Below are 12,211 nucleotides of genomic sequence, written 5' to 3' on the forward strand. Positions count from 1 at the left end.
TTGGCAGGAAATCTAGACAATACATTATAATTTAGGTAGTTCCAGGTGAATGTAAATATCACTTAGGCTTCTCCCTTCCCTCCTTATATGTATATTTACTACGAAAATAGATTATACGGCGTATTTCAAGGGGAAATAAACAGCTAAAATTAGCGAACGAGTGCACGTGAGGTGTTGTCAAGTGATAATTAGCCAATTCCAGTTGTATGGCACTCTCACTTACTTTATTTCTTTCTTGTATATATTATTTGGTATTAGAATAGGGCATAGGGCTTATTTCAATGGATGAAATCAGTGAAAAATTCCAGGGAAGATTTACTTAGCGTAGCACAGCCGGGCAGGTGAGAGGATAGAGTAATGGAGGGGGGGTAGGGAGGGGAGTCAAGAATGGGGAGAAATGGCTAAATTGTCAACAATGGATGGGAGTACAGATGAAATTAGAAGTGCTGACTAGTGTTGGACATTGGCAGTAATGATAGATGATACAAGCCCCCACTTGGAAGCCTGGGTGAATTCAAAATAACACAGAATCACAAAAGGGACGCCCCGCAGTATGATCCCTTGCTCCCAAGCATCACGAAAGTGATGTCCCGCGGTTAAGGGGTTAAAGAAGTCACCTTCCTGGGTCATCAGATTTCTGCTGAAGAAAGCAAACCTGATCCAAAGAACATTGAATCGACCGTAAAGATGAAACCTCCCACACAGTAACAGGAGTAAGGCAATTTCTAGGAATGTGCAGGTTTTACAGAGAACATGTTCCATCATTTGCAAAAATCGCTATGCCCCTCACCAACTTAACTAAATCTCGTGTAACATTCATCTGGACAGACGAATGCCAAAAATCCTTTGAGCATCCAAAGTCTTGCCTCATGAATGCCCCTGTCTTAGTTAGAGCTCAGGTAGAACAACCATGCATTCTCACTACAGATGCTAGTAACACTCATGCTGGTGGAGTCCTGAGCCAGATTCAATCAGATGGTTCCAACAAGGCGATCGGGTATTTCTCTAAAGAGTTAAACCCCTGTGAGACTCGATATTCAGCGACAGATAAAGAGGCCCTAGCTGTAGTCCTTGCGTGCTGTAACTTCCATCATTATCTGTGGGGTACCCGTTTTACCGTAGTTACTGATCACCAACCTCTCACTACTTTATTCAAGTGGAAGACTAAATCACCTCGAATGAATCGGTGGATCCTAGAGATGCGAGAATATAACCATGAAATCCAGTATCTCAAGGGTATGGACAATTTTGCAGCAGATTGGTTGTCACGCCCAGTTCGAGTAGTAGTCCGTCTACCTGAAGCCACCTAGGTCGGGTTAGATCAAGAACAAATGAAGGCCCGTCAAAGAGAAGAACCTGTGTGGGGAGAACTAGAACAGTATCTTGATGGTGGTAGAGTTCCCGCCAAAAGACTACCAAAAACCACCTTAGATCGGTTTGGCTTAATACATGAAGTGTTATATTTTGTGAGAGAGAAAGCAGATGGTAGTCATCATTACAGCCTCATAGTCCCTCTTGCCTTAGTTGTACAGGCCCTTCAACATGCACATAAGTTAACTGGTCATCTAGCACAAAAGAAAATTATCAAAAAGGCTAGAGAACTATATTACTGGCAAAATCTTAAGGTTGATGTGTGTGAATGTCAAAAAACGTGTAACTTGTCAGAGATTCAAACAGGACTCTGGATTGCAGCAGCAGTGGAAGGAATTGCCTCCAGTGAAGAAGCCGCTGGAGAGGATTGGGACAGATCTTACAGATATGGTTGCTGGAGTCCAGGGTTACCATTACGTTCTTGCAGTTATGGACCATGATAACCGATTTGTTAGGTTCTTCCCCCTCAAAACAAAACAATCCACACACATCACAGAAAACTTGGGCAGTATGTGGCAGACTATGGCACACCTCGCAGTATCATCCTGGACAACGGAGGCAAGTTCATCAGCAAAGACTTTCAGCAATTCTGCAAGCGACATGTAATCACCCTCTACTACACGACCCCCTATCATCCCCAAGGGAATGGTGTCACCGAGCAGATGCATCGGACCCTGATGTCAGTCCTCTCTGCTCTATGTCAGGGCCATCCTCTCTGATGGCCCCAACTACTCCAGCCATGTCAGATCGCCATGAATCAGGCAGTCTGTACATCCACTGGAGAGCAACCCTACTTTGCCTTTTTCTTTTGCCATCCACCTAGGCTGATCGGTGCACCCTTACCGTCACTTGATGGTGAGGAAGACGAGATGGCTGTTGCCCATGATCTCATTCATGAAATGCACCAGAAGATGACGCGTCGGTATAGAGACGTGGCAAACTGAAGGCAGAAAAATCAAATGGTTGGAGTTGGAACCCTTGTGTGGATTAACCCGCGCCGTCCCGAGGACGTACTTCCACGTCCTCACGTTTTGTCACAGCTAATCCCGAGGACGTACTTCAACGTCCTGCAATTGCAAGGTTCATAATTTCCACAATTTTCAATTTTCGCGAGTCATTTTTGGTACGTATACACGGGACACCTTCCTCAACAAGATGCCAGGCAGAGACAATGCCTTACCCAGCATGACCTCCTCCCCCCCCTGCATGCCCTTTTCTCAGCAATTCACCTGTTATCAGTGACCTGGCCAGTATAGCCATGTCATGCCACGGTACGAAATTCAGGGCCAGAGTGATTCCCCAATCAATGACAATGTGGAGGACAAACTTTACATAGCATTAGAAGAAGAAACAGTTAGAAATGATGATCAGGTAATGTGGCAAAAAAAGGTCAGGTATTAGTGAGTGAAACAATGCTTATAATGCCTATATTACTGATTGAAAACCAATATACTCTTGTACTACATATAAATTCGTAACAGTAAATAAATAAATACCGTTTATGAGTGGTGTGAAATAGTTATCCTCCCATAGAACTCGTTTTCTTTGGTGCCAGCCTGATAGAAAACCCAGTAAGGTAAGGAGGCTCTCCTACCTGTAATGAGTATTTTAAACCTCAGGTGAGCGATTTCTCTATGAATTTTCGATGTTTCTCACCAAAAGCAAAAGTTTTAGCAAAAAAAAAAAAGGGTCGAAAAATGGTCGGGATTGGGGGGTACCAGTGGTCAAAAAGTGGTCGGGACGGGGCGGGTTAAGAAGGAAACTGTGGCACCTGGCATGTGTCGAAAACTTAGTGTGAAATGGGATGGTCCGTACCATGTAGTGGAAGTGTTGATGTACGGAAGTGTGTATGTGGTAGAAAACGTGTTCACGGGGAAAAGGATACAAGGAGCCGCAGGGCAAGTGAAGCCCTATTATGGAAGTGAAGAGTGGCTCTTAGAACCCCTGGAAGAAGCCTTTGAACCTGATCTGATTGATGAACAATTTCCACTCTGTGAGAGACGCCCTCCCTGGAGACTTACTGAAGAATGTTTAGTGTCGAAGCTGGTTACTGCAGGATTAAGTTAAGAGATGGTTAGTGAGATGTGTGTGGGTCGGGCTGGCTGACTAGTGACTGTGACAGTGAGAGTTCAGAGAGTTTCATCTTGTGTCGAGAGTTCACAGGAGCTGGGGTATTTAGCATGGCCCAGTTCAGCGGGAAGGTTTCCCTAATTCGGGGGGCAGTGTGCACCTACCCCTCAAGTTACAGTCAATAGGGTCTAGGGTGAAACAGTGACTTCAGAACCTGACAGGCGCTTGTTAACTGTTAGGTGGAAGGCTGAAAGCATAAGAATGAATGGATGAGAGTGAGAATGCGATTAGTCCGTATGTTGCATGAATGGGTAGCACCCATGGGATGATCCTGGCAGTGAGAGTACAGGTTAGTCCAGGTGAGATGACAATGTTGCCACCCAGACAGGAGGTTGGCTGGGGTACACCTCACCACTGGGTTTCAAGAGTTTACCGTGAAAGAGAAGCGATCCCCTGGGGTACGTGTTTTTACTTGTAGACCGACAGGTGACACTTTTTGGACGAGGAGTCAGGGAAATCTTTGTTCACAGAGTTGTTTGCAGTCAAATTTGGTAAGTCCGTTCCGTCCGCACACACGTCCCTAGGAAATATAGATGAATTATTTGCATGTTGATTTCCGATGTTATTATTTTTTTTCCAGAGAAAGGACCCGTGTAATGCCATAATTTTAAGTATTAGTTTAAGTTAATATAAGTTAGTATTGTAAGTGTAATCTTAAGCTTAGGTAATATTATAGTCTGTACGGTTCATGATTAACCATTAAGTTCAATATTTAAGCTTAGTCTTAATTGATATTCATAATGTGAGCATGATTCTGTTATTGATTGTACCAAGTTGACTATTGGTGTGAATATGATTAACCCGCCGGGTCTCGTTGACGTGAATGAATGTCCACATGTTTTGTCACTGCCAATCCCATTGACGTACATAAACGCTAATCTATTGCAAGATCCCTAATTTGCACAATTTTCAATTTTCGAGTGATTTTTTTGTACGTATACACGGGACACCTTCCTCTACAAGATGCCAGTCAGGGACAATGCCTTACCCAGCATGACCTCCCCCCCTGCATGCCATTGTCTCAGCAATTCACCTGTTACCAGTGACCTGGTCAGTAAAGACATGTCGTGCCACGGTACGAAATTCAGGGCCAGAGTGATTCCCCAATCGATGACAATGTGGAGGACAAACATTACATATCATGAGAAGAAGAAACAGTCAGAAATGATGATCAAGTCATGTCGCCAAAAAAGGTCAGGTATGTTGATGTGTTTCGTGAATGAAACAATGCTTATATTGCCTATATTACTGTGTGAAAACCAATATGCTCTCGTACTACATATAAATACATACCAAATAAATAAATATATACCGTTTATGAGTGGGTTGGAATGGTCACCATCCCATAGAACTCATTTTCTTTGGAGCCAGCCTGATAGAAAACACAGTAAGGTGAGGAGGTACTGCTACCTGTATCGAGTATTTTAAACCTCAGGTAAGCGATTTGTCTATGATTTTTCGATGTTTCTCACCAAAAGCGGAGGTTTGAGCCAAGAAAAAAAAAAAATCCAAAAATTGTCGGGATTGGGGGGTCAGTGGTGGAAAAGTGGTCGGGATGGGGCGGGTTGTTTATACATAGTGAACCAGCTGTTATTAACAAAGAAGTATAACCGCCGAAGTTTAGTAGGGATTAAAAATCGCGAATGTCCACCTTCGTATTCTGATCTTGAGATTTACCTGCTGAAGTTAATAATATTCACCTCTTGAACCATGCAGTGGTGAATTGAGAAGGTCTGAAGTAAGATTGCTGATAACAGTCATTTGAGAAGCGCAAAATTCATGTTACTGGGTCATGTTTTTATTTATGTAGGCATAAAATCTGACACGAGTAATAAAACTGTTCTGATTCCTAACTGATTTGGCATCGTTATGGTTAAAGTCCTTTTATGCCTAGTACAAAAATTTTAAACATTGTATGTCATTTATATCCATACGTTGAGTGCAAACGTACAGTCAGGGACACATGAAACAGATACACGCCAGCCAGGAGCGAGGCGGTTTTGTGCTGTCCGCACATGGTAACACTGATGGGTTCAGGGCTTCACCAGGTATCGATGGGTCGCTGAGGCAAAACGAACGCTTGTGAATTTGTTTCGGCCAAGAGGAACAGACTTATGAATAAAAATGTCAATATGAGTCAGATTAATCAAGGTTCGTTCATATACCAGACGTTAGTATGTTTATCTTTGTGAATAAAAACTAGCTGTATTCAAGTTAAATTTATTTAGTATTAATTGCACTAATTCAATTTAATACATTAATCATATTCCTCTTTCAGTATCAGTATCTGTTAGGAAACAGTTAAATGCAAGATATTGTCAGTCCATAAATATTACTTGACATGCTGCACCAAGCACACCGGTATGCAGGAAGTGGGTATATTTTTTCTGTGGTAATAAAACTTTCGCTACCACAAGCGCACATTCATATTTTATCTTTACAAACGCCAGACGATTATATTCAGCTGAGGAAAAAAAAAAACTGACAGCCAATAAGTTAATAAACATTTATCATTGAATGATATTATCCAAGACATCAGTCCAAATCACTTGCTCCCAAAATCCTTCCTCATGGTTGACATAATGCTCTGCAAAACGTAGTCTCCCTTCCCGGTGTGCGTCCATCAGGAACTCTTTTAATTGCTGGTATTCTGTGATGCAAGCCCTCTTTGTGCATCCATCATCTGACTGTCCTCGCACTGACATGAAGGTGCAGAGCGTCCCTTATAGTCACAGCAGTTGACTGAGGAGTGGCCTCGGCTGCATGTATAATATCTCTGTCCTGAGCTGCATTGGTGCATCGTGGTGGTCACCCGTGTGGCAGGTTCCCATAATCATTGGTCTCCTCCGCCCTGAAAGACGATAGAATTCACATTTATTCTAGAAGTTCACATCCATTCAGCATGTTCATAATGTATATTGGCTGTATTTTTTATGGTTATGTAACAGTAATAATCATATAAACTCACCTGCGTATCCACCTGACGACTGTTCCGGTAGAAATCCATAAGTAGTTGGCTACGGCTCTTATGGACAGGCCACTTTCCCGCATACCAATAATGCAGCCTCTAAAACCAATCTTCCTCTCTCTCTCTGCTTGGCGTCTTGCTTCCATCCTTGGTCAAATCCGTGTGCGCAGTCCAGTAGCATGGCACGTCAGGCATCACCTCGGTTCATCTTTACAGGGATGCTAAAAGGCCACTAACCTGGCCCTTTGCTACAAAAGACCATTGATTGCCCTGTTCATAGAGAGCAGTTACTGCGTTTGTCGGGAAGAGGGAAGGGCGGGTAGTGAACACGATACTGTAAATCATGTTAGTCAAAGGTTACTTGTTCCATATGTCAATACTTAATCTATCAGTGTAGGATTAACTGTAATCCTGCGGCCACATAGCAGTAAAACAGCTGATAAGGCATATCTCTACCCGCCGATTAGGCAACCCTGATCAACCACATATTCCCCCTATTACATCTCGTTTTTGTTTACATCGCTGGCATATAGATACAGGGAGTTGGCGGTCACAATAATTCTGTGGTTCATATGATAACTAAAGATAATGTTTTAATAATGAATAATTAGCAATAAATAATAACTGTTGTGTAAATAATAATCTGGCCACTCGGTAAATATTGTATGGTTCGTGAGGTTTGTTGAAAGTAATACTTAATAACTTGACTCATACGAACAGACTCTCGTATGTGGTGTGCAATTTTATTGTCATAACTCCATAATGTTTATCTTATACGTATAATATTCAGGCAGTACACTGTATACAGAGCAACAACAACTCTACATAGCAGTGCTAAAGCGTTCGTTTTGCCTCAGCAACCCATCGATACCTGGTGAAGCCCTGAACCCGTCAGTGTTACCATGTGCGGACAGCACAACACCACCTCACTCCTGGCTGGCGTGTATCTGTTTCATGTGTCCCTGACTGTACATCTCATATTCTTTGGAGATCTAGTAGAAACAGATTATTACAAAGTAATCAGTTAAAGTTTTAGCTGATTCCTGAACACTGTGTTCATGCTTATAAAAGGAGGGGAGAGCCGCGCCAAGCAATGAGATGCTGCTCCACTCTTCATCATTACAGGTTAGTGCACGAACTCTCACCCCCCACTCTTTCCCTCGTGTGATAAGTCCTCATATATGTAAGTTAAATTGGTGATATTTCTCTTGATCCCTCTTGCACTGATTAACAAGACGCCACTCCACTCTCCATCGTTACAGAGATCATCCATTCAAGCCACTGCCAAAACGCATGACGCAATCACCCACCCCTTTTCCCCTAATTCATGTAGCCTAAGTAATGATTATATCGGCTGGTCCATTTAATCACTTCATATAATTACTGTAACTTTCCTGTATATGATTCTTTAGTTATTCGAGTTTAATCTTAAGAGAATATCTTGGTGGTAATCTTTGAATCTTCCCAAAGAGTCCAACTGTGACCACGGGATTATTATATCCAGATGTATCAGGCTTGGTGGATGAGTTTGGGAGAGTGTGTAAGAAACGGAATCTAAAGGTGAATGTAGGGAAGAGTAAAGTGATGGTCTTTGAAAGAGGTGAAGTCAGTGAATGTACAGCGAGGTTGAATGGTGAGGAATTGGAAAATGTGAGTATGTTTAAGTACTTGGGTAGTGTGATGAGTAAGGATGGAGGTTTGGAGGGTGAAGTGCTTGAAAGGGTACAGCAGGGAAGAAAGGTTGCTGGTTCTTTGAAAGCAGTGATAAGAAACAGGGAAGTGAGCATGGAAGTGAAAAAGTTACTACATGACAGTATTGTGATACCAACTCTAACTTATGGAAGTGAAGCTTGGACGTTGTTGGAAGGACACAAGTCAAGAGTGAGAGCAGTGGAAATGAGTTATTAAAGAGGAGCCTGTGGAGTCACGTGGAGAGACAGGCTGACGAATGAGGATATAAAGGAGCGTTGTGGTGTGGATGTGGATGTGATAGGAAGCGTTATGAGGAACACACTGAGGTGGTTTGGCCATGTGGAGAGGATGGAGGGTGAAAGACTGATGAAGAGAGTGTATGTGAGTGAGGTGGAGGAGAGAAGAGGGAGGGGGAGGCCGAGGATGAGATGGAGGGATGGGGAGGAGAGGTATATGAGAGAGGGGGGTGTGAGTTGGGAGCAGGGCAGTGAAATGGTGGGGGACAGGGCGATGTGGAGGCGATTTGTTTGTGGCCATCCCAAACGGGATTGAGGCGTCTGGCAAAAGATAGATAGACAGTGTATCAGTATTCTTTGAATATTCCCGAGAGTCCAACTGTGACCAAGGGATTAATATAATCATCTGTACTAGTAATCTTTGAATCTTCCCGAGAGTCCAACTGTGACCACGGAATAAATATATTCATGTGTATCAGTATTCTTTGAATCTTCCCGAGAGTCCAACTGTGACCATGGGATTAATATGTCCACGTGTATCAGTATTCTTTCAGCATTAACTTAGCTTGTAAAGTTTCATATTTCTAGTGATGTAGATCCTCATTAATATTTCGTTTGGGTTCATGCACAGTATGAAGAGTAATCTGTCTCACTTCTTAATGCCTAGTAATTCTTAGGTTAAGTTACTTCGAGGTCGAGTTTTGCTATCCTTAAAGGAGTGGTACAGACGAGACTGAGTGGCCCGCAAGGTGTGCTAATATCTATCTACTCATGGCCTCTCAAATAAGATCACGCTACCACATTTCCCATAAACCCTCTCAAATAAGATCATGCTATCACATTTCCCATAAACCCTCTAATAAGATCACGTTACCTCATTTCCCATAAACTCTGATAAGATCACGCAACCCCATTCTCCATAATCGCTAAAAATTTCCTGCGTTACACTGGTGAATAAAATTTCAAATCATAACACTCAGTGGCTGCCTCTAGGAAGAACAACTCACTTGGCAACGTTCTTCTTGTGCTGAACTAGTGCTGTTGGAGTCTGTGGCAGTGTGGGACAGGGATGTAACAGCAGTGTCAGAAATGGGATCTTAAAGTGGTGCAGTGAGTTTACGGTGGAAGAGTTGAGAGGTCGGATGGGACTGGAATGTATTGGTGTTGTGATGAGGAGAGGTAGATTGAGATGGTTTGGACATGTGGAGAGGATGGGGGATGATAAGTGGGTGAGGAAGGTGAGAAGTGTTAATATTGGGGGTGGGGTTATGAAGGGTAGACCGAGAAAGACATGGGACGAGGTCATTAAGTGTGACTTCAGGGTTAAGCGATTGAACAGGGAGGCTGCAATGGATCGTGCAGCATGGAGAGCCGCCATTAGGTGACCAAGGCCGACACATGCAAGCATGTTGGAGCCTTTAAAAACGAAACGAACGAACGAATCGAGTGAGTCAAACCTTCGTCATGGATGCGGAAGGTTTACAAACACGAGGCCATGCAAGGCAAGAGGAGGCATCGCTGGCTGCAGTAAAAAAGCTATTGCTAGCACAAGGTGTACAATTACAAGCACACAGTGAACAACTACAGGCACAGAATGAAGGACAGAAAGAATTGTAAGGACAATTACAGGCATAAAATGAAATCAAAGTGCAATGCAAGCATAGAGTGAACATCTTCAAGAGGCATTACAGAAGCAACAGAGGGAATTGCAACTGAGGATGCAAGGACAGCTAGATGCTTTCATGGGGGAAGTGAAGGAAGTGCAGCAACTATTGAAGGAGGAAGTATATGCTGACCTATGCTAGCAGAAGTATTGAGGTAATCAGCAATGTGATGAAGTGCAGACAGCACATTGACAACTAGCTGAAGATTAGTGAGGGACCAGTGATGGAGTGCAGACAGCATGTAGATAACCAGTTGAAGCATATAGGCGACCGTGTGACGATCATTAGTGAAAAAATTGAGATTGTAGAGAAATATTGGACTGCTGAGCCTCAGATTACTGTACAGGAGCATATGAAAAGAATGGACAGTGTATTGTGGATCTTGACGGATCCCAAGCACCTAAAGGTAGCAAAGGTAGCATTACAGGTTTGATAATCAGAATACAGAAGTTTTAAGTCCTGGCCTTAGTTATGATGCCCTAGTTTATAGGCCCCAAACCGGTGAAGTGCATGGCTATAATGGGGGTACAATTAAAAATAAACTTCAGAAAATACTTTGATGGTAGAGTATCTTGGGAGACTTACCGTGCACAGTTTGAATTACTTGCTGATCAGAATGGTTGGGATGATAGGCAGAGGGCAGTGCAGCTTGCTACTAGCCTCAAGGATTGCACAATGGAAATTCTGGGCCAGATGTCACTGGAGGAGAGGAACAGTTATCAGTTCTAGTAGAAGTACTGGAGTGCAGAGATGGGACCATGTACCAGACTGAGGTTTACTGAGCAAGATTCTGGACCCGTGTATGGGGTCGAGACGAGTCCTTAACCCCTGCACGCTGGTTGACATGTGTAACCATCACGGTTTTGGGTGCGGAGCAACGCCAGTTGACTTGTATAGCTACAAGCGTCTTCCTGCCACCCTTTGAACTTTAACTTATCCTTACTCATCGACGGGACCACCTGGAGATGTGGGGATACTTTCATTTGAATGAGGAAGAGTTGGTGAGTCTTACGTATCTTTATTTTTTTCTCTAACTGTTATAGTTTGGCAGATATTAGGGTTTGAAGTAAGGATATTTTTTTTCATCACGGATATACCCCATAGGGGAGGAGCGTGCAACATTGGAAAACCCCTGGTGTGCAGGGGTTAAAAGGCCTGCTCATGACTTCGAGAGTATGGCATACAAGGCGTACCCTGGAGCAGCACTTAACCTGTTGGCTATTCTTCTGAGGGACCAATTCATCGATGCTCTTGATAATGCAGGAGTGAAATTGGAAGTGAGGCAGGCACACCCAGAAGCACGCAAGAAGCACTTGCCAGGGCTGTAGAATTTGAGTCCTTCGTCCTGTACAGTATGTCCACTTTTCTGGCAAGTCATCGTGCATGATTCAGAGCAAGAAAGAGGCAGGTACATGAAGGAGAAAAATCTGCTGGCAGTATGAAAAGCCTCGACATAGGAAAGAGGACTGGTACAAGTGGAAAAGGGAACAGGAGAAGCCCAGAGTAGGTTGCTAGTTCTGCTGGAAGCCAGGACACAAAAAGGAGGATTGTTACAAATGGAAGAAGGAGCAAGAATCGAACTGCTGGCAGTATGAAAAGCCTCGACATAGGAAAGAGGACTGGTACAAGTGGAAAAGGGAACAGGAGAAGCCCAGAGTAGGTTGCTAGTTCTGCTGGAAGCCAGGACACAAAAAGGAGGATTGTTACAAATGGAAGAAGGAGCAAGAATCGAACAGTGGCGGGAAACTCACGATTGCAAGAAATCGGTGTTGGACATGTGGTGAGGTGGGACACTTCAGCTATGATTGTCCATATGAAATGACAGCGAGAAGAAGGCTGCAGAAGACGAGAAGGATGAGGGTGAATTAGTAACGGATGATAAGAGGCAACAACCAGACAGTTTTTCCCAAGAAGCCCCACTGCCGAGGAAATGCAAGAGAATCTTTATTTATAGTGTGCAAAACGACGGAAGAACAGACGTCATGCAGTGTATCAGGAATGGGAATCTTAGCAAGAAATGCTGCTGTCCTGTAGTGATAGGACCAATGCAGCTGAGTAAGACCTGATGAGGATGCAGATGGAGGATGCAGATTTACAGTACAACCGGTGCTAAAGTGGCTACAGCAGAATACAGTGTGACCATCTTGGGA

This window comes from Coenobita brevimanus, chromosome 56, assembly GCF_032717465.1.
Source record: "Coenobita brevimanus isolate Jiangsu-jjx chromosome 56, ASM3271746v2, whole genome shotgun sequence".
Classification (NCBI taxonomy): domain Eukaryota; kingdom Metazoa; phylum Arthropoda; class Malacostraca; order Decapoda; family Coenobitidae; genus Coenobita; species Coenobita brevimanus.